This window comes from Bos indicus, chromosome 2 (assembly GCF_029378745.1).
Source record: "Bos indicus isolate NIAB-ARS_2022 breed Sahiwal x Tharparkar chromosome 2, NIAB-ARS_B.indTharparkar_mat_pri_1.0, whole genome shotgun sequence".
Taxonomy (NCBI): Eukaryota; Metazoa; Chordata; class Mammalia; order Artiodactyla; family Bovidae; genus Bos; species Bos indicus.
The window spans coordinates 4,316,502-4,338,183 of NC_091761.1; positions in this window are offsets into that span (position 1 = coordinate 4,316,502).

Genomic DNA, 21,682 nt, shown 5'->3' on the forward strand with positions numbered 1-21,682 from the left:
ATATATGTAGATAACTGTATCACTTTGTTGTACAGTAGAAACTAACACTGTGAAAATTAACATTGTAACTCAAGTACATGTCAATAAAATAAATGTGAAAAAATCAGTTCCAATCTATACCAATTAGAGACAGCTTTTATAAAGTTGGCAGTGGGAGTTACACAGAACCCACAATGCAAATCTGCAGGAAACTGAAATCACTGTTAAGGGGGCTCTATGTATACCTTTGGCTAAATTTAAATGTATCATACAAAACTGGCTAGGAACTTTAAGAATCTAAGGTCAACAAAGAAACTGGTTGCAGAAAACAAAGTCGGTTTTTTCACAAATTTAGGAGTCTACATTTTTTCAAACCAAAAATCTTGGCATGCATGCACAATCTCCTTGTTGTTGTTTAGTCAATAAGTGGTGTCGAACTCTTTTGCAACTCCCTGGACCACAGCCCACCAGACTATTCTGTCCATGGGATTTCCCAGGCAAGAATACTGGAATGTGTTGCCATTTCCTTCTCCAGGGGATCTTCCTGACCCAGGGATCAAACCTGTGTCTCCTGAATTGGCAGTCAGATTCTTTATTGCTGAGCCATCCTTGTATGGTCAGATCAGATCAGATCAGTCAGTCATGTCCGAATCTTTGCGACCCCATGAATCGCAGCACGCCAGGCTGCGATTTTTTTTTTTTTTTTTTTTTGCCTATGAAGAGACCTGTTTATTACTGATAACACTTCATTTGGCTAAAACCACGCACACAAATACTTAAAGTGCAAATTCTCAGAGGGAGTATTTATGATACACCCTGGTAGTCTGTAAGGAAAAATGAGAAGATGTTGACAGAAACTATTGAAACAAGGGTACAATTTTGAACTACTGGTATACAGACAAATAATTAACTCTTAACTGCATATATTTTATCTGGCATATTCAATGACGTATACAAAGAGTTTGTTTCAGCCTATAACACAACTGTCCATCACCTGTCCATCACCAACTCCCGGAGTTCACTCAGACTCACGTCCATCGAGTCAGTGATGCCATCCAACCATCTCATCCTCTGTCGTCCCCTTCTCCTCCTGCCCCCAATCCCTCCCAGCATCAGACTCTTTTCCAATGAGTCAACTCTTTGCATGAGGTGGCCAAAGTACTGGAGTTTCAGCTTTAGTATCATTCCTTCCAAAGAAATCCCAGGGCTGATCTCCTTCAGAATGGACTGGTTGGATCTCCTTGCAGTCCAAGGGACTCTCAAGAGTCTTCTCCAACACCACAGTTCAAAAGCATCAATTCTTCGGCACTCAGCCTTCTTCACAGTCCAACTTTCACATCCATACATGACCACAGGAAAAACCATAGCCTTGACTAGACGAAACTTTGTTGGCAAAGTAATGTCTCTGCTTTTGAATATGCTATCTAGGTTGGTCATAACTTTCCTTCCAAGGAGTAAGCGTCTTTTAATTTCATGGCTGCAGTCACCATCTGCAGTGATTTTGGAGCCCAGAAAAATAAAGTCTGACACTGTTTCCACTGTTTCCCCATCTATTTTTCCATGAAGTGGTGGGACTGGATGCCATGATCTTCGTTTTCTGAATGTTGAGCTTTAAGCCAACTTTTTCACTCTCCTCTTTCACTTTCATCAAGAGGCTTTTGAGTTCCTCTTCACTTTCTGCCATAAGGGTGGTGTCATCTGCATATCTGAGGTTATTGATATTTCTCCTGGCAATCTTAATTCCAGCTTGTGTTTCTTCCAGTCCAGTGTTTCTCATGATGTACTCTGCATATAAGTTAAATAAACAGGGTGACAATATACAGCCTTGACGTACTCCTTTTCCTATTTGGAACCAGTCTGTTGTTCCATGTCCACTTCTAACTGTTGCTTCCTGACCTGCATACAGATTTCTCAAGAGGCAGATCAGGTGGTCTGGTATTCCCATCTTTTTCAGAATTTTCCACAGTTTATTGTGATCCACACAGTCAAAGGCTTTGGCACAGTCAGTAAGTGCAAAGTCTTACACGGTTTTGTGAGGTTTTTTGTTGTTATTTTTGTTGTTTTGGGGGTTTTTTGGACACATGGCCTATAGGATCTCCCAGGGCCATAGCAGTGAAGGCCCAGAATCCTAACCACTAGGACACCAGAGAACTCCACTATAGTTTTAGAGGTCAAACATTCACAATGGATCAGCAGGGCCCCATTCCTTCTGGAGGCTCTACTGTTGCTGCTACTGCTAAGTCGCTTCAGTCGTGTCTGACTCTGTGTGACCCCGTAGATGGCAGCCCACCAGGCTTCCCCGTCCCTGGGATTCTCCAGGCAAGAATACTGGAGTGGGTTGCCGTTTCCTTCTCCAACGCATGAAAGTGAAAAGTGAAAGTGAAGTCGCTCAGTCATGTCTGACCCTCTGCGACCCCATGGACTGCAGCCCACCAGGCTCCTCCATCCATGGGATTCTCCAGGCAAGAGTACTGGAGTGGGGTGCCATTGCCTTCTCCGCTGGAGGCTCTAAGGGAGAATCAGTTTCTTGCCTTTCTCAGCCCCTAGAAGCCTCCCACTCTCTCTGGATCATGGCTCTGCACACTCTGACCTCTGCTTTTGTCATCATATCTCCTCTCTCTCTGACCCTTTGTCTCCTTCTTATAAGACCGTTAAGAGTCCATTGGATAATTCAGGATAATCTCCCCATCTCAAGATCTTTAAGGACATCAGCAAAGTCATCTATTCACAGGTTCCATTTTGGGGCTTAGGAAGTGAAATACTTAGGGAGGATCACTATTCAGCCTACCATTCAAAGGTTCATCAGAAAATAAGCATCGTTTGGGACTTTCTGGGTGGTCCACTGGTTAAGAGTCTGTCTGCCAATGCATGCGATGAGGGTTCGAACCCTGGTCCCAGAAGATCCCACATGCTGAGACACAACTAAACCCATTACCATAGCTACTGAGCCCATGCTCCTCACTAAGAGAAGCCACCACAATGAGAAGCCCACACACCGCAACAGAGTAGCCCCTGCTCACCACGACTACAGATGGCTCTCACACAGCAACAAAGTTCCAGCTCAACATAAATACATAATTTTTTAAATAATTTTTTTTAAAAAAAGAAAATAACATCAGTTAAGTGACAGCATCCAGTAATCCTTGAAACTTCTGAGCATTTTCCTTCCTACAATATGCAATCACTCTGGTAAGTGGCCACAGGTGCATGTGGAAAGCAAGGAAGAAGAGTAGCCACAATGCAGGGTCTTTTTATTTTCTTTAATTCATTTATTTGGCTGCACAGGGTCTTAGTTGCAGCAGCTGGGATCTTCATCTTTGATGCATCATGCGGGATCTATAGCAATGGTGTCCTAACTCTTAGTTGAGTCATGTGGGATCTAGTTACCTGTTCAGTTCAGTTCAGTTCATTTCAGTCGCTCAGTCGTGTCCGACTCTTTGCGACCCCATGAATCGCAGCACACCAGGCTTCCATTTCCATCACCAACTCCCGGAGTTCATTCAAACTCACGTCCATCGAGTCAGTGATGCCATCCAGCCATCTCATCCTCTGTCGTCCCCTTCTCCTCCTGCCCCCAATCCCTCCCAGCATCAGGGTCTTTTCCAATGACTCAACTCTTCGCATGAGGTGGCCAAAGTACTGGAGTTTCAGCTTTAGCATCAGTCCTTCCAACGAACACCCAGGAATGATCTCCTTTAGAAAGGACCGGTTGGATCCCCTTGCAGTCCAAGGGACTCTCAAGAGTCTTCTCCAACACCACAGTTCAAAAGCATCAATTCTTCGGCGCTGAGCTTTCTTCACAGTCCAAATCTCACACCCATACATGACTACTGGAAAAACCATAGCCTTGACTAAACGGACCTTTGTTGGCAAAGTAATGTCTCTGCTTTTTAATATGCTATCTAGGTTGGTCATAACTTTCCTTCCAAGGAGTAAGCATCTTTTAATTTCATGGCTGCAGTCATCATCTGCAGTGATTTTGGAGCCAAAAAAAAAAAAAGTCTGATGCTGTTTCCACTGTTTCCCCATCTATTTGCCATGAAGTGATAGGACCAGATGCCATGATCCTAGTTTTCTGAATGTTGAGCTTTAGGCCAACTTTTTCACTTTCTTCTTTCTTTCACTTTCGTCAAGAGGCTCTTTAATTTCTCTTCACTTTCTGCCATAAGGGTGGTGTCATCTGCATATCTGAGGTTATTGATATTTCTCCTGGCAATCTTGATTCCAGCTTGTGCTTCTTCCAGCCCAGCGTTTCTCATGATGTACTCTGCATAGAAGTTAAATAAGCAGGGTGATAATATACAGCCTTGATGTACTCCTTTTCCTATTTTGAACCAGTCTGCTGTTCCATGTCCAGTTCTAACTGTTGTTTCCTGACCTGCATATAGGTTTCTCAAGAGGCAGGTCAGGTGGTCTGGTATTCCCATCTCTTGAAGAATTTTCCAGTTTATTGTGATTCACACAGTCAAAGGCTTTGGCATAGTCAATAAAGCAGAAATAGATGTTTTTCTGGAACTCTCTTCTTTTTCCTATGATCCAGCAGATGTTGGCAATTTGATCTCTGGTTCCTCTGCCTTTTCTAAAACCAGCTTGAACATCTGGAACTTCATGGTTCATGAACTGCTGAAGCATGGCTTGGAGAATTTTGAGCATTACTTCACTAGCGTGTGAGATGAGTGCAATTGTGGGGTAGTTTGAGCATTCTTTGGCATTGCCTTTCTTTGGGATTGGAATGAAAACTGACCTTTTCCAGTCCTGTAGCCACTGCTGAGTTTTTCAAATTTGCTGGCATATTGAGTGCAGCACTTTCACAGCATCATCTTTCAGGATTTGAAATAGCTCAACTGGAATTCCATCACCTCCACTAGCTTTGTTCATAGTGATGCTTTCTAAGGCCCACTTGACTTCACATTCCAGGATGTCTGGCTCTAGGTCAGTGATCACACCATCGTGATTATCTGGGTCGTGAAGATCTTTTTTGTACAGTTCTTCTGTGTATTCCCACCACCTCTTCTTAATCTCTTCTGCTTCTGTTAGGTCCATACCATTTCTGTCCTTTATCGAGCCCATCTTTGCATGAAATATTCCCTTGGTCTCTCTAATTTTCTTGAAGAGATCTCTAGTCTTTCTTATTCTGTTGTTTTCCTCTATTTCTTTGCATTGATCACTGAGGAAGGAAGGCTTTCTTATCTCTTCTTGCTATTCTTTGGAACTCTGCATTCAGATGCTTATATCTTTCCTTTTCTCCTTTGCTTTTTGTTTCTCTTCTTCTCACAGCTATTTGTAAGGCCTCCTCAGACAGCCATTTTGCTTTTTGCATTTCTTTTTCTTGGGGATGGTTTTGATCCCTATCTCCTGTACAATGTCGTGAACCTCCGTCCATAGTTCATCAGGCACTCGGTCTATCAGATCTAGTCCCTTAAATCTATTTTTCACTTCTACTGTATAATCATAAGGGATTTGATTTAGGTCATACCTGAGTGGTCTAGTGGTTACCTGACCAGGGATCAAATCCAGGCCCTGCTGCATAGGGAGTGTGAAGTCTTAGCCACTGGACTACCAGGGAAGTCTCGCAAGATTTTTCCTCAGAGAGATTTCCTCCCCCTTCAATTTAAGAGGCCCTGGGGCTGTAAACTGCCTCAGTGTGAGAATCGGGTGATGGAAAATCACCCTACAATGTTTGGCTCAAATCAGGTCTGTGGAGGCCACAAGTAAAACATTTTTGCTTCTTCATAGCAACTACAACTTTAGTGGAGTTTTCATATATTTTATTCCGTATTATATGACGTTCTGTAACCCATCAGCAAGGATTTCTTGAGTGAAACCGTTCTGGTTGCTGCTCCGTCCATGCACACTGTCCTGCAATTCTATTTATAATGGTCTTTGGCCTGTGCTTGACCTCTGCCCCTTGGAAACTAGCAACAGGGAGAACCACAGTCGCCATTAAAAAAAGTAATTTGGGGGAATTCTTTGGCAGCCCAGTGGTCAGGACTTCAAGCTTTCACTGTTGTAAGGTGTGAGGCCAAAAAAAAAAAAAAGTAATTTTGGCTTGTGAGCACAGATAGTTATGAGAAATGGAGTAGTTGCAAGCCACATGGCCCCCTCATCTTTCCGCGTGAGGCATGGGTCTCTGAGCTCTACCAACTTCTCTTTTGTTCTTTCTGTCTAGCCCAGGATTCTGGGTGATATGTGATTGAGCCTCAGCCAACTTACAGAGGCTAATTCAGGCTTGGCGGAAGTTTTTCTCACTTGTGTTCTTCTCACTTCAACTGTGAAGCAGTGTAGTCTAGACAGAGCACTGTAGGCTGCACCACTTCCCATGTCCGCCTGATTCCTCTGAGACTCCTCCCCAAAGGCAGTTGTCCCAGCAAACGGCATGGAATGAAGGACACAGGAGGCTGCGGGAACTGAGAATTGTCCCCTCACTGCTTTTAATCCTGCTCATATAGTACTATTCATTGGGCCACTTTATCTCTATGAAAGGAATTTCTGATATGCCTTCTATAATAGACAGGCAAGCTTGGAGGAAATTACTGATTGACTAGGACATAAGCCAAGAGCCTAATTTGGTACTACATAGTTAGACAATCAATGGGGGGTTGCAAAATCTTCAAAATAAGACAGTCATAACTCTGTGAATATGTCCTGATGTCTTAATGCCTTTCTGGAGAGGGGAGTGATGCCTAACATCTCCAAAAATAAGAAAAGTACCCAGTTCACTCCAGGTTTATCAACAGAGCAGGAGAGCAGACCAATCATGAGCTGAAGGGAAACGGAAAGTCAATTTCTCGTCATTTAGTGAGGGTTCAATAAAGGCTCAGCCTTCTTTAAGGTCCAACTCTCACATTCGTACATGACTATTGGAAAAACTATAGCTTTGACTAAACAGAAATTTATCAGCAAAGTGATGTCTTTGCTTTTTAATACACTAAGTTTGTTATAGCTTTCCTTCCAAGGAGCAGCGTCTTTTAATTTCATGGCTGCAGTCACCATCCACAGTGATTTTGGAGCCCAAGAAATAAAAAATCTGTCATTGCTTCTGCTTGTTCCCCTCTTTTTTTGCCACGAAGTGATGGAACTGGATGCCATGATCTTCATTTTTCTGAATGTTGAGTTTTAAGCCAGCTTTTTTCACTCTCCTCTTTCACCCTCATCAAGAGGCTCTTTAGCGCCTCTTCACTTTCTGCCATTAGAGTGGTGTCATCTGCATATCTGAGGTTGTTAATATTTCTCCCAGTGATCTTGATTCCAGGTTGTGATTCATCCAGCCTGGCATTTCACATGATGTACTCTCTGCATGGAAGTTAAATAAGCAGGGTGACAGTATACAGCCTTGACAGACTCCTTTCCCAATTTTGAACCAGTTCATTGTTCCTTGTTTGGTTCTAACTGTTGCTTCTGGATCTGCATACAGTTTCTCAGGAGACAGGTAAAGTGGCCTGGTATTCCCATCTCTTTAAGAATTTTCCAGTGTGTTGTGATCCACACAGTCAAAGGCTTTCACGTAGTCAATGAAGCAGATTTTTTTTTTTTAATTCCCCTGCTTTTTCTATGATCCAACAGATGTTGGCAATTTGATCTCTGGTTCCTCTGCCTTTTCTGAATCTCATTTGTACATCTAGAATTTCTCGGTTCACGTACCATTGAAGCCTAACTTGAAGAATTTTTAAAATATATTTATTTATTTATTTGGCTGTGACATGTCTTAATTGCAGCATGTGGCATCTTTGTTGACTTATGCAGGATCTTCAGCTGTGACATGGGCTTAGTTGTTCCACGGCATGTGGGATCTTAGTTCCCTGACCAGGGACTGAGCCTGTGTCCCCTGCATTGCAAGGCAGATTCTTAACCACTGGACCACCAGGGAAGTCCCTAACTTGAAGGATTTTGAGAGTTATCTTGCTAACATGTGAAATGAGTTCAATTGTATGGTAGTTTGAACATTCTTTGGCATTGCCTTTCTTTGGAATTGGAATGAAAACTGACTTTTTCCAGTCCTGTGGCCACTGCTGAATTTCCCAAATCTGCTTGCATACTGAGTGCACACTTCAACAGCATAATCTTTTAGGATTTGAAATAGTTCAGCTGAAGTTCCATCACCTCCACTAGCTTTGTTCATAGTGATGCTTCCTAAGACCCACTTCAGCTTGGTTAAGTCCCACTTAACTCTGGGACGCCCAGCAATTTTCCCCCATCTGCATGTCCTCCATCCCTTCACCCACTGACACCCCTGTACCTCATAGGTATTGAACTCATATGTATGCTCCCTTTTCGGTGGCACGTGTGAGAGCTTTTTAGGATCCAGATCCAGCCAGTCAGGGAAGAATTTGTGCAAAATGTAACCCAGCCCTAATTAACGCATAAATAGCTTTGCTTCTGTAACCTGGCTGCCCTCCCATGACCCTGTCATCACCTGCATCCAGCTGATGAAGCCCCTTCTCCTTTGACAGTCCCCACTGGTGGAAGCATTAATAAAGGTTTATCTTTCATGCTTGTTGTTAGCACATTATTAGCACAGCCATCCAGGAAGCTCCTAGATGGTGGGTTACCTAGGGGAACCCTTTTGGGAGGTCAACACATATGGGAAATAGGAGCAATATGTTGAGACAGACAGTTCTCCATGTGTCTCTCATTTCTTGCTGGGTATGCCAAAAACACTGGAGAAGGAAATGGCAAACCACTCCAGTATCCTTGCCTGGAAAATCCCATGGACAGAGGAGCCTGGCGGGCTGCAGTCTGTGAGGTCGCAAAGAGTCTAGCACAACTGAGTCACTAACACTATAACACTATGCCAAGAACACAAGTCCCTGACTACCCTGACTAATCCCAGGCCATTTCTTAGGATTGTGTTTGCAGCAAGCAGCCCTAAGAGATGTGAGACTGTTTCTCTCTGGGGCAGAGAGCAGGCTTGCATACTGCTTGCTACAAAATAGTGAGTTCTCCAAGCTCCGTGTTTCTCAACTGTCATGAAAACTCACCGTGTGCACAAAAGCTATCAGGCCCACACTGCGTCATCCCCATGGGACTTGTGGAGGCGGTGGTAAGAAAACAAAATCATGCCATATAATGCTGATGCTGCTTGCTATGCTGTCTGCATAAATCCATGCAATGATGCTTGATCCAAGAGTCTGGTAATTTCTGCCAGCACCCATGAAGTAGGAACAGGCTAGCATATTAGCTTAGAGAGAGAATGAAATGAAATCTCAGAGCCAAGAAATTGGAAAAAGGCAACACAGAACCACGGAAAAAAGCCCAGAAGAATGTAGTCAAGGGCAAAGCTATTGGTGTTTAGGCCTCTTTCTCTTTCTTTCAGAAGTATAGCCTTTTTACAGATAAATACCTGCCTGAAAAATCCTAGACTCTTTGAAAGGGGCCTAAGAATCACTACTATACTTGCTTCATAAAAAGAATGAGCACCAACATCACAGAGTGAGGGCAAATCCTGAAAAACGAAAAGATAAAGAAAAACAGGCAACCTAGATCACAAGTGCAAAGAGGTACAGCAAGTTTCCTGGAAGAACTCTGCAGCAAATATAGAGAAATTCAAGGACATTCTAACAGCCAATATTCCTGTCTTAGGCTTTCCTTCTCCAGAACTTCCTTCTCCTGTACCTCTCAGAAGACGGTTTAAACTTTTTTATCATTTTATTTATTTATTTGGTTTTGGCTGTGCTGGTTCTTTGTTTCTGAGCAGGCTTTTCTCTTGCCGTGCGGTGTGGGCTTCTCATGGTGGTGGCTTCTCTTGTCGCAGACCATGGGCCCCAGAGCATGCGCGCTTCTGTGGTTGCACACAGGCTCAGTAGCTTCAGTTCTGGGCTCTGGAACACAGGCTCAGTGGTTGTGGCACGTGGGCTTAGCTGTCCTGCAGCATGCGGGATCCTCCCAGATCAGGATCGAACCTGTGTCTCCAGCACTGGTAGGCAGATTCTTTACCACTGCGCCACGAGGGAAGCCCAGAAGATGGTTTAAATTTAACATAGACACCTATTATAATGAGAGCAAGACAATTAATACAGACAAAAATGGGAAAACACCAGAGGAAGTAAACCTGCCTAGTATTCTAAGTGAAGAGGCCCCCCTGGGGCGTGGGAGATTGTACCTGGGTTTTGGTTGCCTTTGTGCTGTACTGAGCTGTGCTGATGGATTTACACTAGGCAGCTCTACAAAGTTCAGTTTTGCAGAATAAAAACTAAATGGCCACTGTGGATAACTTTCTACAAGCAAATTTTTTTTGCAGGTTTTTTTTTTTTTTTAACTATAATAGATTTTTTAAAAATTTAACTGATGTATAGTTGATTTACAATGTGTTAATTACTGCTATGGAGAAGGCAATGGCACCCCACTCCAGTACTCTTGCCTGGAAAATCCCATTGATGGAGGACCCTGGTAGGCTGCAGTCCATGGGGTCACTAAGAGTCGGACGCGACTGAGCGATTTCACTTTAACTTTTCACTTTCATGCATTGGAGAAGGAAATGGCAACCCACTCCAGTGTTCTTACCTGGAGAATCCCAGGGACGGGGGAGCCTGGTGGGCTGCCGTCTATGGGGTTGCACAGAGTCAGACACAACTGAAGTGATTTAGCAGCAGTAGCAATTACTGCTATACAGCAAAGTGACTCAGTTATACATAAATATACATTCTTTTTCATATTCTTTTCCATTATGGTTTATCACAGGATATTAAGTATAGCTCCCTGGGCTGTACAGAAAGACCTTGCCTACCCATTTTATATATACCAGTTTGCATCTGCTGATCCCAAACTCCTAGTCCGTCTCACTCCCATGCCGCATCCCCTTGGCAACCACAGTCTGCTCTCTGTCTGTGAGTGTGTTTCTGTTTCATGGACAGGTTCATATGTCTCATATTTTAGATTACACATGTAAGTAACAATATCATATACTATTTGTCTTTCTCCTTCTGACTTATTTCACTTATTATGATAATCTCCCAAGCAACTATTACTATTTTCCTAACTACAAGATAATAAAGTAAAATAGTATGTTATATGTAATAACCTATTATGTCTAAAATATAATGGGAAATAATACAGAAACTTAAAGGCTACCTTGAATTTGAAATATTCTTTCTATCATGAAATGGAAATGGTTCGCTTTGGTGTGAATATATCTTTCATGCATCTAAGATAAGTAAGCTACACACTTGTAAAATAGCTTTGCTGTTTTTGTTAAGAAGCTAAGTCGTGTCCAACTCTGTGACCCCACGAAATGCAGCATGCCAGGCTTCCCTGTCCTCTGCTGTCTCCCAGAGTTTACTCAGGCTCATGTTCATTGTGTCAGTGATCCCACCCAACCATCTCATCCTCTGTCGTCCCCTTCTACTCCTGCCCTCAATCTTCCCCAGCATCAGCGTTTTTTCCAGTGAGTCAGTCCTTCGAATCAGGTGGCCAGAGTATTGGAGCTTCTGCTTCAGCATCAGTCCTTCCAATGAATATTCAGGATTGATTTCCTTTAGGATTGGCTGGGGAGAAGACAGTTGGGATTTTGATACAGAGTACGTTGAACCTGTAAGTGACATGCATTTCTGAATGGAACTAGCTGCCATATTCTGTACTGGTCTTCACAGAAAGAAAATCTGTTAAGATTTAACTGTTAAATTTCCTTTTATGAGTAAAGAAATCAAATGATTAGCTCTGTTTTTTATCTTTTAAATGATCGGTTTACCTGAGAAATCCACATGTTATATTCATTGACTTCGAATCTCAGTTTGCCATTTGGTCTTGAGAGGAATTTAACTGAATTCATCTAGTATTGGATAACCCATTGCAATTCTCCCTAAATTCACTTACACAGATGTGCAACTTCTAGGTTTAACTTCACCCGCAGTGTTACCATGTTGCTGTTCAGTCACTAAGTCAGGTCTGACTCTCTTTGACCCCATGGACTACAGCATGCCAGGCTCCTCTGCCCTCCACTATCTCCCGGAGTTTGCTCAGATACGTATTCCTACCATGCTGCTGCTGCTGTTAAGTTGCTTCAGTCGTGTCTGACTCTCTGCATTCCAATGGACTGTAGCCTGCCAGGCGCCTCTGGCCATGGAATTCTCCAGGCAAGAATACTGGAGTGGGTTGCCATGCCCTCCTCCAGTGAATCTCCCCAACCCAGGAATTGAACCCGGGTCTCCTGCATTGCAGACAGATTCTTTACCACTGAGTCACCAGGGGAGGACTTATGTTACCATCAGTTCAGTTCAGTCGCTCAGTCATGTCCGACTCTTTGTGACCCCATGAATCGCAGCACGCCAGGCCTCCCTGTCCATCACCAACTCCCAGAGTTCACTCAGACTCACGTCCATCGAGTCAGTGATGCCATCCAGCCATCTCATCCTCTGTCGTCCCCTTCCCCTCCTGCCCTCAATCTTTCCCAGCATCAGGGTCTTTTCAAATGAATCAGCTCTTCGCATGAGGTGGCCAAAGTACTGGAGTTTCAGCTTCAGCATCATTCCTTCCAAAGAAATCCCAGGGCTGATCTCCTTCAGAATGGACTGGTTGGATCTCCTTGCAGTCCAAGGGACTCTCAAGAGTCTTCTCCAACACCACAGTTCAAAAGCATCAATTCTTGGGCACTCAGCCTTCTTCACAGTCCAACTTTCACATCCATACATGACCACAGGAAAAACCATAGCCTTGACCAGACGGACCTTTGTTGGCAAAGTAATGTCTCTGCTTTTGAATATGCTATCTAGGTTGCACATAACTTTCCTTCCAAAGAGTAAGCATCTTTTAATTTCATGGCTGCAGTCACCATCTGCAGTGATTTTGAGGCCCAGAAAAATAAAGTCTGACACTGTTTCCACTGTTTCCACATCTATTTCCCATGAAGTGATGGGACCGGATGCCATGATCTTCGTTTTCTGAATGTTGAGCTTTAAGCCAACTTTTTCACTCTCCTCTTTCACTTTCATCAAGAGGCTTTTAGTTCCTCTTCACTTTCTGCCATAAGGGTGGTGTCATCTGCATATCTGAGGTTATTGATACTTCTCCCGGCAATCTTGATTCCAGCTTGTGTTTCTTCCAGCCCAGCGTGTCTCATGACGTACTCTGCATATAAGTTAAATAAGCAGGATGACAATATACAGCCTTGACATACTCCTTTTCCTATTTTAAACCAGTCTGTTGTTCCATGTCCAGTTCTAATTGTTGCTTCCTGACCTGCATATAGGTTTCTCAAGAGGCAGATCAGATGGTCTGGTATTCCCATCTCTTTCAGAATTTCGCACAGTTTATTGTGATCCACACAGTCAAAGGCTTTGGCATAGTCAATAAAGCAGAAATAGATGTTTTTCTGGAACTCTCTTGCTTTTTCCATGATCCAGCAAATGTTGGCAATTTGATCTTTGGTTCTTCTACCTTTTCTAAAACCAGCTTGAACATCAGGAAGTTCATGGTTCATGTATTGCTGAAGCCTGGCTTGGAGAATTTTGAGCATTACTTTACTAGCGTGTGAGATGAGTGCAATTGTGCAGTAGTTTGAGCATTCTTTGGCATTGCCTTTCTTTGGGATTGGAATACTGACCTTTTCCAGTCCTGTGGCCACTGCTGAGTTTTCCAGATTTGCTGGCATATTGAGTGCAGCACTTTCACAGCATCATCTTTCAGGATTTGAAATAGCTCAACTGGAATTCCATCACCTCCCCTAGCTTTGTTCATAGTGATGCTTTCTAAGGCCCACTTGACTTCACATTCCAGGATGTCTGGCTCTAGGTCAGTGATCACACCATCGTGATTATCTGGATTGTGAAGGTCTTTGTTGTACAGTTCTTCTGTGTATTCTTGCTGTACCTCTTCTTGATGTCTTCTGCTTCTGTTAGGTGCATACCATTTCTGTCGTTTATCGAGCCCATCTTTACATGAAATGTTCCCTTGGTATCTTTAATTTTCTTGAAGAGATCTCTAGTCTTTCCCATTCTATTGTTTTCCTCTATTTCTTTGCACTGGTCACTGAGGAAGGCTTTCTTACCTCTCTTTGCTATTCTTTGGAACTCTGCATTCAAATGGGTATATCTTTCTTTTTCTCCTTTGCCTTTAGCTTCTCTTCTTTTCTTAGCTATTTGTAAGGCCTTCTCAGACAGTCATTTAGCTTTTTTGAATTTATTTTTCTTGGGGATGGTCTTGATCCCTGTCTCCTGTACAATGTCACGAACCTCCATCCACAGTTCATCAGGCACTCTTGTCTATCAGATCTAGTGTCTTAAATCTATTTCTCATTTCTGCTGAATAACTGTTAGGGATTTAATTTAGTTCATACCTGAATGGTCTAGTGGTTTTCCCTTCTTTCTTCAATTAAAGTCTGAATTTGGCAATAAGGAGTTCATGATCTGAGCCACAAGTCAGCTCCCAGTCTTGTTTTTGCTGACTGTATAGAGCTTCTCCATCTTTGGCTGCAAAGAATATAATCAATCTGATTTCGGTGTTGACCATCTGGTGATGTCCATGTGTAGAGTCTTCTCTCGTGTTGTTGGATGAGGGTGTTTGCTGTGACCAGTGCGTCCTCTTGGCAAAATTCTATTAGCCTTTGCCCTGTGCTGTTTACTACTTCTAAGTGAAGTCGCTCAGTTGTGTCCGACTCCTTGTGACCCATGGACTGTAGCCTATGAGGCTTCGCTGTCCATGGGATTTTTCCAGGCAAGAGTACTGGAGTGGGTTGACATTTCCTTCTCCAGAGGATCTTCCCGACCCAGGGATTGAACCCAGGTCTCCCACATTGTAGGCAGCAGGGGTGGCAGGGGGATCCTGCTGGGGTTTTGACCAGGATGGTAGTCAGTCTGTATCACTTTGGGCAGAATAGATATTTTCACCCAGCATCTTCCAGTCCATGGAGATGGCATGTACCTCCTTTAAGTCTGCCTTAATTTCTCTCAACATTGTATTATAATGCTGCTGCTGCTGCTAAATCACTTCAGTCGTATCCAACTCTGTGCAACCCCATAGACGGCAGTCCACCAGGCTCCCCAGTCCCTGGGATTCTCTAGGCAAGAACACTGGCGTGGGTTGCCATTTCCTTCTCCAATGCATGAAAGTGAAAAGTGAAAGTGAAGTCGTTCAGTCATGTCTGACTCTTCACGACCCCATGGACTGTAGCCCACCAGGCTCCTCCATCAATGGGATTCTCCAGGCAAGAGTACTGGAGTGGGTTGTCGTTGCCTTCTCCATGTATTTGGTGTATAATTATACTATTTGGTGTATAAACCTTGCCATCTAATCATATCTGATTTTAAAATGTTGTAAAACGTGATACCTTCCTATTTCATTTTCTTCATTTATTTTATTTTTTTTTTTTTTTACAGTAGGTCCTTGTTGGTTATCTATTTTAAATAGAGCAGTGTGTACATGTCGATCCCAAACTCCCAGTCTATCCTTCCTCCCCACCCTTCCCCCATTCCTAGTAACGATAAGTTCATCCTCTAAGTCTGTAAGTCTGTTTCTGTTTTATAAACAAGTTCATCTGTATCTTTTTTTTTATTCTGCATATAAGGGCTATCAGATGATATTTGATATTTCTCTGAATTTCTTCACTTAGTATGATAATCTCCAGGCCCATCCATGTTGCTACAAATGGCATTTCATTCTTTTTAATGATTAAGTAATACTCCATTATATATAGATGAAAATGAAATGAAAGTCACTCAGTCATATCCAACTCTTTGTGACCCCATGGACTGTAGTCCACCAGGCTCCTCTTCCATGGGATTTTCCAGGTGAGAATACTGGAGTGGGTTGCCGTTCCCTTCTCCAGGGGATCTTCCTGACCCAGGGATCGAACCCAGGTCTCCTGTGTTGCAGGCAGACTCTCCACCCTCTGAGCCACCAGGGAAGCCATATATAGATTTAGATATAGATATAGATACCACATAGAACAACAGACTGGTCCCAAATTGGGAAAGGAGTACGTCAAGGCTGTATATTATCACCCTGCTTATTTAACTTATATGCAGAGTCCATCATGTGAAATGCTGGGCTGGATGAAGCACAAGCTGGAATCAAGATAGCTGGGAGAGATATCAATAACCTCAGATATGCAGATGACACCACCCTTATGGCAGAAAGTGAAGAAGAACTAAAGACCCTCTTGATGAAAGTGAAAGAGGAGAGTGAAAAAGTTGGCCTAAAGCTCAACATTCAAAAAACTAAGACTGTGGCATTTGGTCCCATGGCAAATAGATGGAGAAACAATGGAAACAGTGACACTTTATTTTCTTGGGCTCCAAAATCACTGCAGATGGTGAGTGCAGCCATGAACTTAAAAGACACTTGCTCCTTGGAAGAAAAGCTATGACCAACCTAGACAGCATATTAAAAAGCAGAAACATTACTTTGCCAACAAAGGTCCGTCTAGTCAAGGCTATGGTTTTTCCAGTGGTCATGTATGGATTTGAGAGTTGCACTAAAGAGAAAGCTGAGCACCAAAGAACTGATGCTTTTGAACTGTGGTGCTGGAAAAGTGAAAATTGCACAGTCGTGTCCGACTCTGTGATCTCATGGACTATAGCCTGCCCAGCTCCTCTGTTCAAGGAATTTTCCAGGCCAAAGTGCTGGAGTGTGTTGCGATTTCCTTCTCCAGGAGATCTTCCCAATCTGGGAATCAAACCCAGGTCTCCTGCATTGCAGGCAGATTCTTTACCAACTGAGCCACTAGAGAAGACCTAGTACTTGGAATGCAAGATCCAACCAGTCCATCCTAAAGGAAGTCAGTCCTGAATATTCGCTGGAAGTACTGAAGGATGAGTTGGTTTGATGGCATCACCGACTCGATGGACAGGAGTTTGAGCAAGCTCCAGAAGTTGGTGATGGACAGGGAAGCCTGGCGTGCTGCAGTCCTTGGGGGTCACAAAGAGTCAGACACGACTCAGCGACTGAACTGACAGATACCACATGTTTATCCAGTCCTCTGTCAACAGACATTTAGTTTAGATTGCTTCTGTATCCTGGCTACTGCAATGAACATCAGGGTGCAAGCACCCTTTCACATTATGGTTTTCTCCAGATATATGCCTATGAGTGAGATTGCTGGGTCATATGGTTGCTCTGTTTTTGGCTTTTTAAGAAACTTCCAAACTGTTCTCCATAGTGGCTGTACCAATTTACATTCCCACCTACAGTGTAGGATGATTCTCTTTTCTCCACACTCTCTCCGCATTTATTGTTTGTAGATACCTTCCTATTTTAGTTCCTAATTGTTTACTAGTGGTAAATAAAAATAAAAGGGATTTTAAAAAACCGATCTGGATCATGATCTCCACATAGATAAACATTGGGCTGTGGGCAGGGACTGGTGGGAAGCCAGACCAGACAGAGTAAAATAAATCAGGTATTCCTGCCCAAAGGACACTAAAGGATATCCATGAACTTAGGGTATGTGGCCCAGATGAGCCCCATTCCCCAGGACAGGTGGAATTCAAGGTTTCCATCCCCCCATTCCCTAAATGCTCAGAGCTGTGGCTCCTCTTCCTCGTCGTTCATGGGGCTCCCTCTAGAGGCCAGCCTGTGCTACTGACACAATGGCCCAGCAGGGACCAACTGCTCATGATGATCCATCCCTCTCAAGAAGAGGGTGAGAGGAGGAGATTTAGCGTGGTCCTTGCTCACCCCTGGAGGACGTCATTCTGTTCCCTGTGGGAGTATGGAATGCCCCGAGTGTTGGCCAGGTGGGTGAGCCCAGATAAGAGTGTTGTGTGCTTGGGGAATCCACAGGGAGTGAAAGCCCCAATTACTGTGAACTGACAGATTCCACACGGTGGGGAGTGAAGCTTCATGTGGCCATGGATGGTGGGCACTGACAATGTGGACCTCCTGGGTCTGGATGGCCTTTGGAGCTACAAATTCAGGTCATGAGCTGGAAGTCTTCATAGGGAATGAAGTGATGAAGGAAGCCACAAATGTAAGCCAGACACCCTCAGGGGGTTGGAACAGGTCTACAGGGCCTGGATTGAAGGGGTCCCATTCTGTGCTGCTTATGTTATTACCTGGTTTTCTAGAGGTCATAAACTCTTTGGGTGGCCTTGTGACCTTGGGTGGAGAAGACACCTTCTCCCTGGTCTTCAGCAATCTGGAAATCATTGCCATGTAGGTCAGTTTCCTGGGCCAGGTATCAGGACAGAGCCAATGCCCTTGAGCTGCAGAGCAGTAAGCGAAGAGGCAGCCTTTGGGAAGATGTCAGGTCAAAGTTAGAATCAAAGAAGTCCTCAGTTAAAAGAAACTAGTCACAATGAGAGTCTGGGTCATAACCAAAAGGATGGAAGTGGAAAGAAACAGGTAAGAAAGGCCTCAGATGAAATGTAGCAAAGGCAGGACCTGAGTCTATTAAAAGTAGAGATTTTCTTAACCAGCTATCTGCCACAGACCACCTGTGGCAGTCTTATGAAACCTATGGACTCTTCTCAGAAAAATGTTCTTAAACACATAAGATAAAGTACCTAGGGTCTCAGGGGAAACAGATTATATACAAACATGATTATTATCAAAATATTTTTTTTATTTCTACCTACTTTATTTTTTTAAATTTATTTATTTTAATTGGAGGCTAATTACTTTACAATATTGTATTGGTTTTGCCATACATCAACATGAATCTGCCACGGGTGTACACGTGTTCCCAATCCTGAACCCCCCTCCCACCTCCCTCCCCATACCATCCCTCTGGGTCATCCCAGTGCACCAGCCCCAAGCATCCTGTATCCTGCATCAAACCTGGACTGGTGATTCATTTTCTTATATGATATTATACATGTTTCAATGCCATTCTCCCATATCATCCCACCCTCTCCCTCTCCCATGGAGTCCAAAAGACTGTTCTATACATCTGTGTCTTTTTTGCTGTCTTGCATACAGAGTTATCGTTACCGTCTTTCTAAATTCCATATATATGCGTTAGTATACTGTATCTGTGTTTTTCTTTCTGGATTACTTTACTCTGTATAATTGTATCCACCTCATTAGAACTGATTCAAATGTATTCTTTTTAATGGCTGAGTAATACTCCATTGTGTATATGTACCACAGCTTTCTTATCCATTCATCTGCTGATGTACATCTAGGTTGCTTCCATGTCCTGGCTATTATAAACAGTGCTGCGATGAACACTGGGGTACACGTGTCTCTTTCAATTCTGGCTTCCTCGGTGTGTATGCCCAGCAGTGGGATTGCTGTGTCATAAGGCAGTTCTATTTCCAGTTTTTAAGGAAGCTCCACACTGTTTTCCCTAGTGGCTGTACTAGTTTGCATTCCCACCAACAGTGTAAGAGGGTTCCCTTTTCAAAATATATTTTAAAAAACAGATTTGTGCATTATAATACATGTGCTCCTTTATTAATATATTAAATAACAAGCTCTGTCAATAAATCTAATAACCAATATACTTTCAATACAGGAATGATTGCAATTTGTATTTTAAAGTAGAGTTTGTGTAATGTGATATGAAAATATACATAATTTCATTTGGTGACAGAGTTATAAGTACTACCAATGTTACTAAAATTTATCACTTCTACTTACAGTGAAAGGAAGCAGTTGCTTTCAGGTACACATCAGTGAGAATAAACATGTACCTTTTCTCTGTCCAAGTTCACAGACCCTGCAAATTCTGTCCCCAGACTCCACTCCAGAACACTGTTCTAGAGTTATTTTCACGAGGAACCCAAAGTCCTAGAGGCCGTTTCTTTTCCTTAGAGCCTTCCTGGGAAAAGTGGAGCTAGGATTTCTCTAGATTTGCCTAGTAGAAAGTTTTAGTTCAATTGGCTTATTTCAGAACTGGGATGCAAAATCCTTCATTTCCTTCACCTCAGTATTTTTCAAACATTTTGGCCTACAGCCCATAATAAGAAATGCATTTTGCAATGAGACCCAATGCACATACACACAACTGCAACTACAACTTCACAAAACAATACCTGACTATACATAGTATATGTACAGTACACAGTTTGCTAAGGTTGCCATAGCAAAATATGACAGACCATAGAGTTTAAACAGCAGAAATTTGTTTCCTTTCAATTCTGAAGGCTGGAAGTCCAAGATCAAAGTGTCAGCAGATTTCTCCTGAGGGCTCGCTCCTTGGCTTATAGATGGTTACCATCTCACCGTGCAAGCATATCACTGGTCCTGCTGCTGCTGCTCAGTCGCTGTCAGTCGTGTCCGACTCTGTGCGACCCCATAGACGGCAGCCCATCAGGTCCTAATCTCCTTTTATTGTAAAAACACCAATCAGTTTGAATTGGGAGCTATCCTAATGGCCTCGTTTTAACTTAATCTCTTCTTTAAAGGCCCTACTTCCAAATATAGTCACATTCCAAGGTACTGACAGTTTTAGGATTTCAGAGTATGAATTTAGGAAAGGGAAGACATAATTCAGCTCATGACATATAGTAAAAACATACCTATATTTATATTAAATGTTATTTACTAATGATTAAATACAATAGGTAAATTCTCCCCCTAAAAACAAATTAAGAAGATGTTATGTATATCACAGTGGATATGCTTGCTTGTTGGTGAGTTCAGTGCGGCCTGAGATACTTGGGACAATGTGACACGCATAGCTGATGCACTGTGAAGTCCATCTTCTGATTTTATCAGGTCAGGGTTGAAAATCATCATTCATGCTAATAGGTCCCCGAGAACAGTGATTATGGTAATAATATGTTCTTTTGCACTTGATAATTGAATTTTTTTCATCTTAATGTCTTAGCATCATCCTTCAGTGTAAATTAACTCAATTATCAGCAAATGGATAGTTTATCTAAATAGTTTACATTAACATTTCAGATTTTTCTTCTGGAAAGTAATGAACAGAAGTTTGAGACATATGATGTGAGATGTAACAATTTCTCTAACTGTTTGTTCATACTACCTTCTTTGTAACATTTTCTTACTATTGTAGCTAGGGCAATCACTTTTTTTTTTTAACTTGTAACAAGTTTTAAAAACTTAGCACCTTAAACATCCTGAATTTGTTGAAATCATATTTCTCTGCGGTTTCAAATTTAGTTTAAAAGAATGGAAAAATTAAATATTCCAGTTTTGTTGCCCAAATATCATCTTTTGAAAAAATTGGCTTGGTTTTTATATTTTATTTATTTATTTTTAGCTGTGCTGGGTGTTTGTTGCTGTGCAAGGGCTTTCTTTAATTGCCATGCACAGGCTTCTCGTTTCAGCAGCTCCTTTTGTTTCAGAGAACAGCCCTCTGGGTGCACCGGCTCTTTAGTTTCAGCTCACAGGCTCTAGCGCCTGGACTCACTAGTTGTGGCACATGGGCTTAGATGCTCTGTGACATGTGGAATATTCCCAGGCCAGGGATTGAACCAATGTCCCCACCGTCAGCTGGTGGATTTCTACCCACTGTACAAACAGGGAAGTCCCCAAATATCATCTTTATAATATCTGTCTCAAGAGATTGATTTTCAACTAGAAAATGTGTTTCGCACTCTAGCACTCATAGCCAATGCTTAGAGCCATTTCTAACAAGGACTTGACTAGGATATAATGAGTGGGTCTAATTTGCCCCAGCTTCTGATGAGAATGTGTCTTAAATTTGGCTACTCAGAAACCTTACTTTAATAAAATTAACAATGCCACATTATTAGTCAGTACATCCAGGGATTTGGCAAAATTCCATTGGATACCAGAGCTTTATGATGCGTAAAATAGTGATTCCAATCAGCATTGGTATTGGCAGCATCAGTTCAGTTCA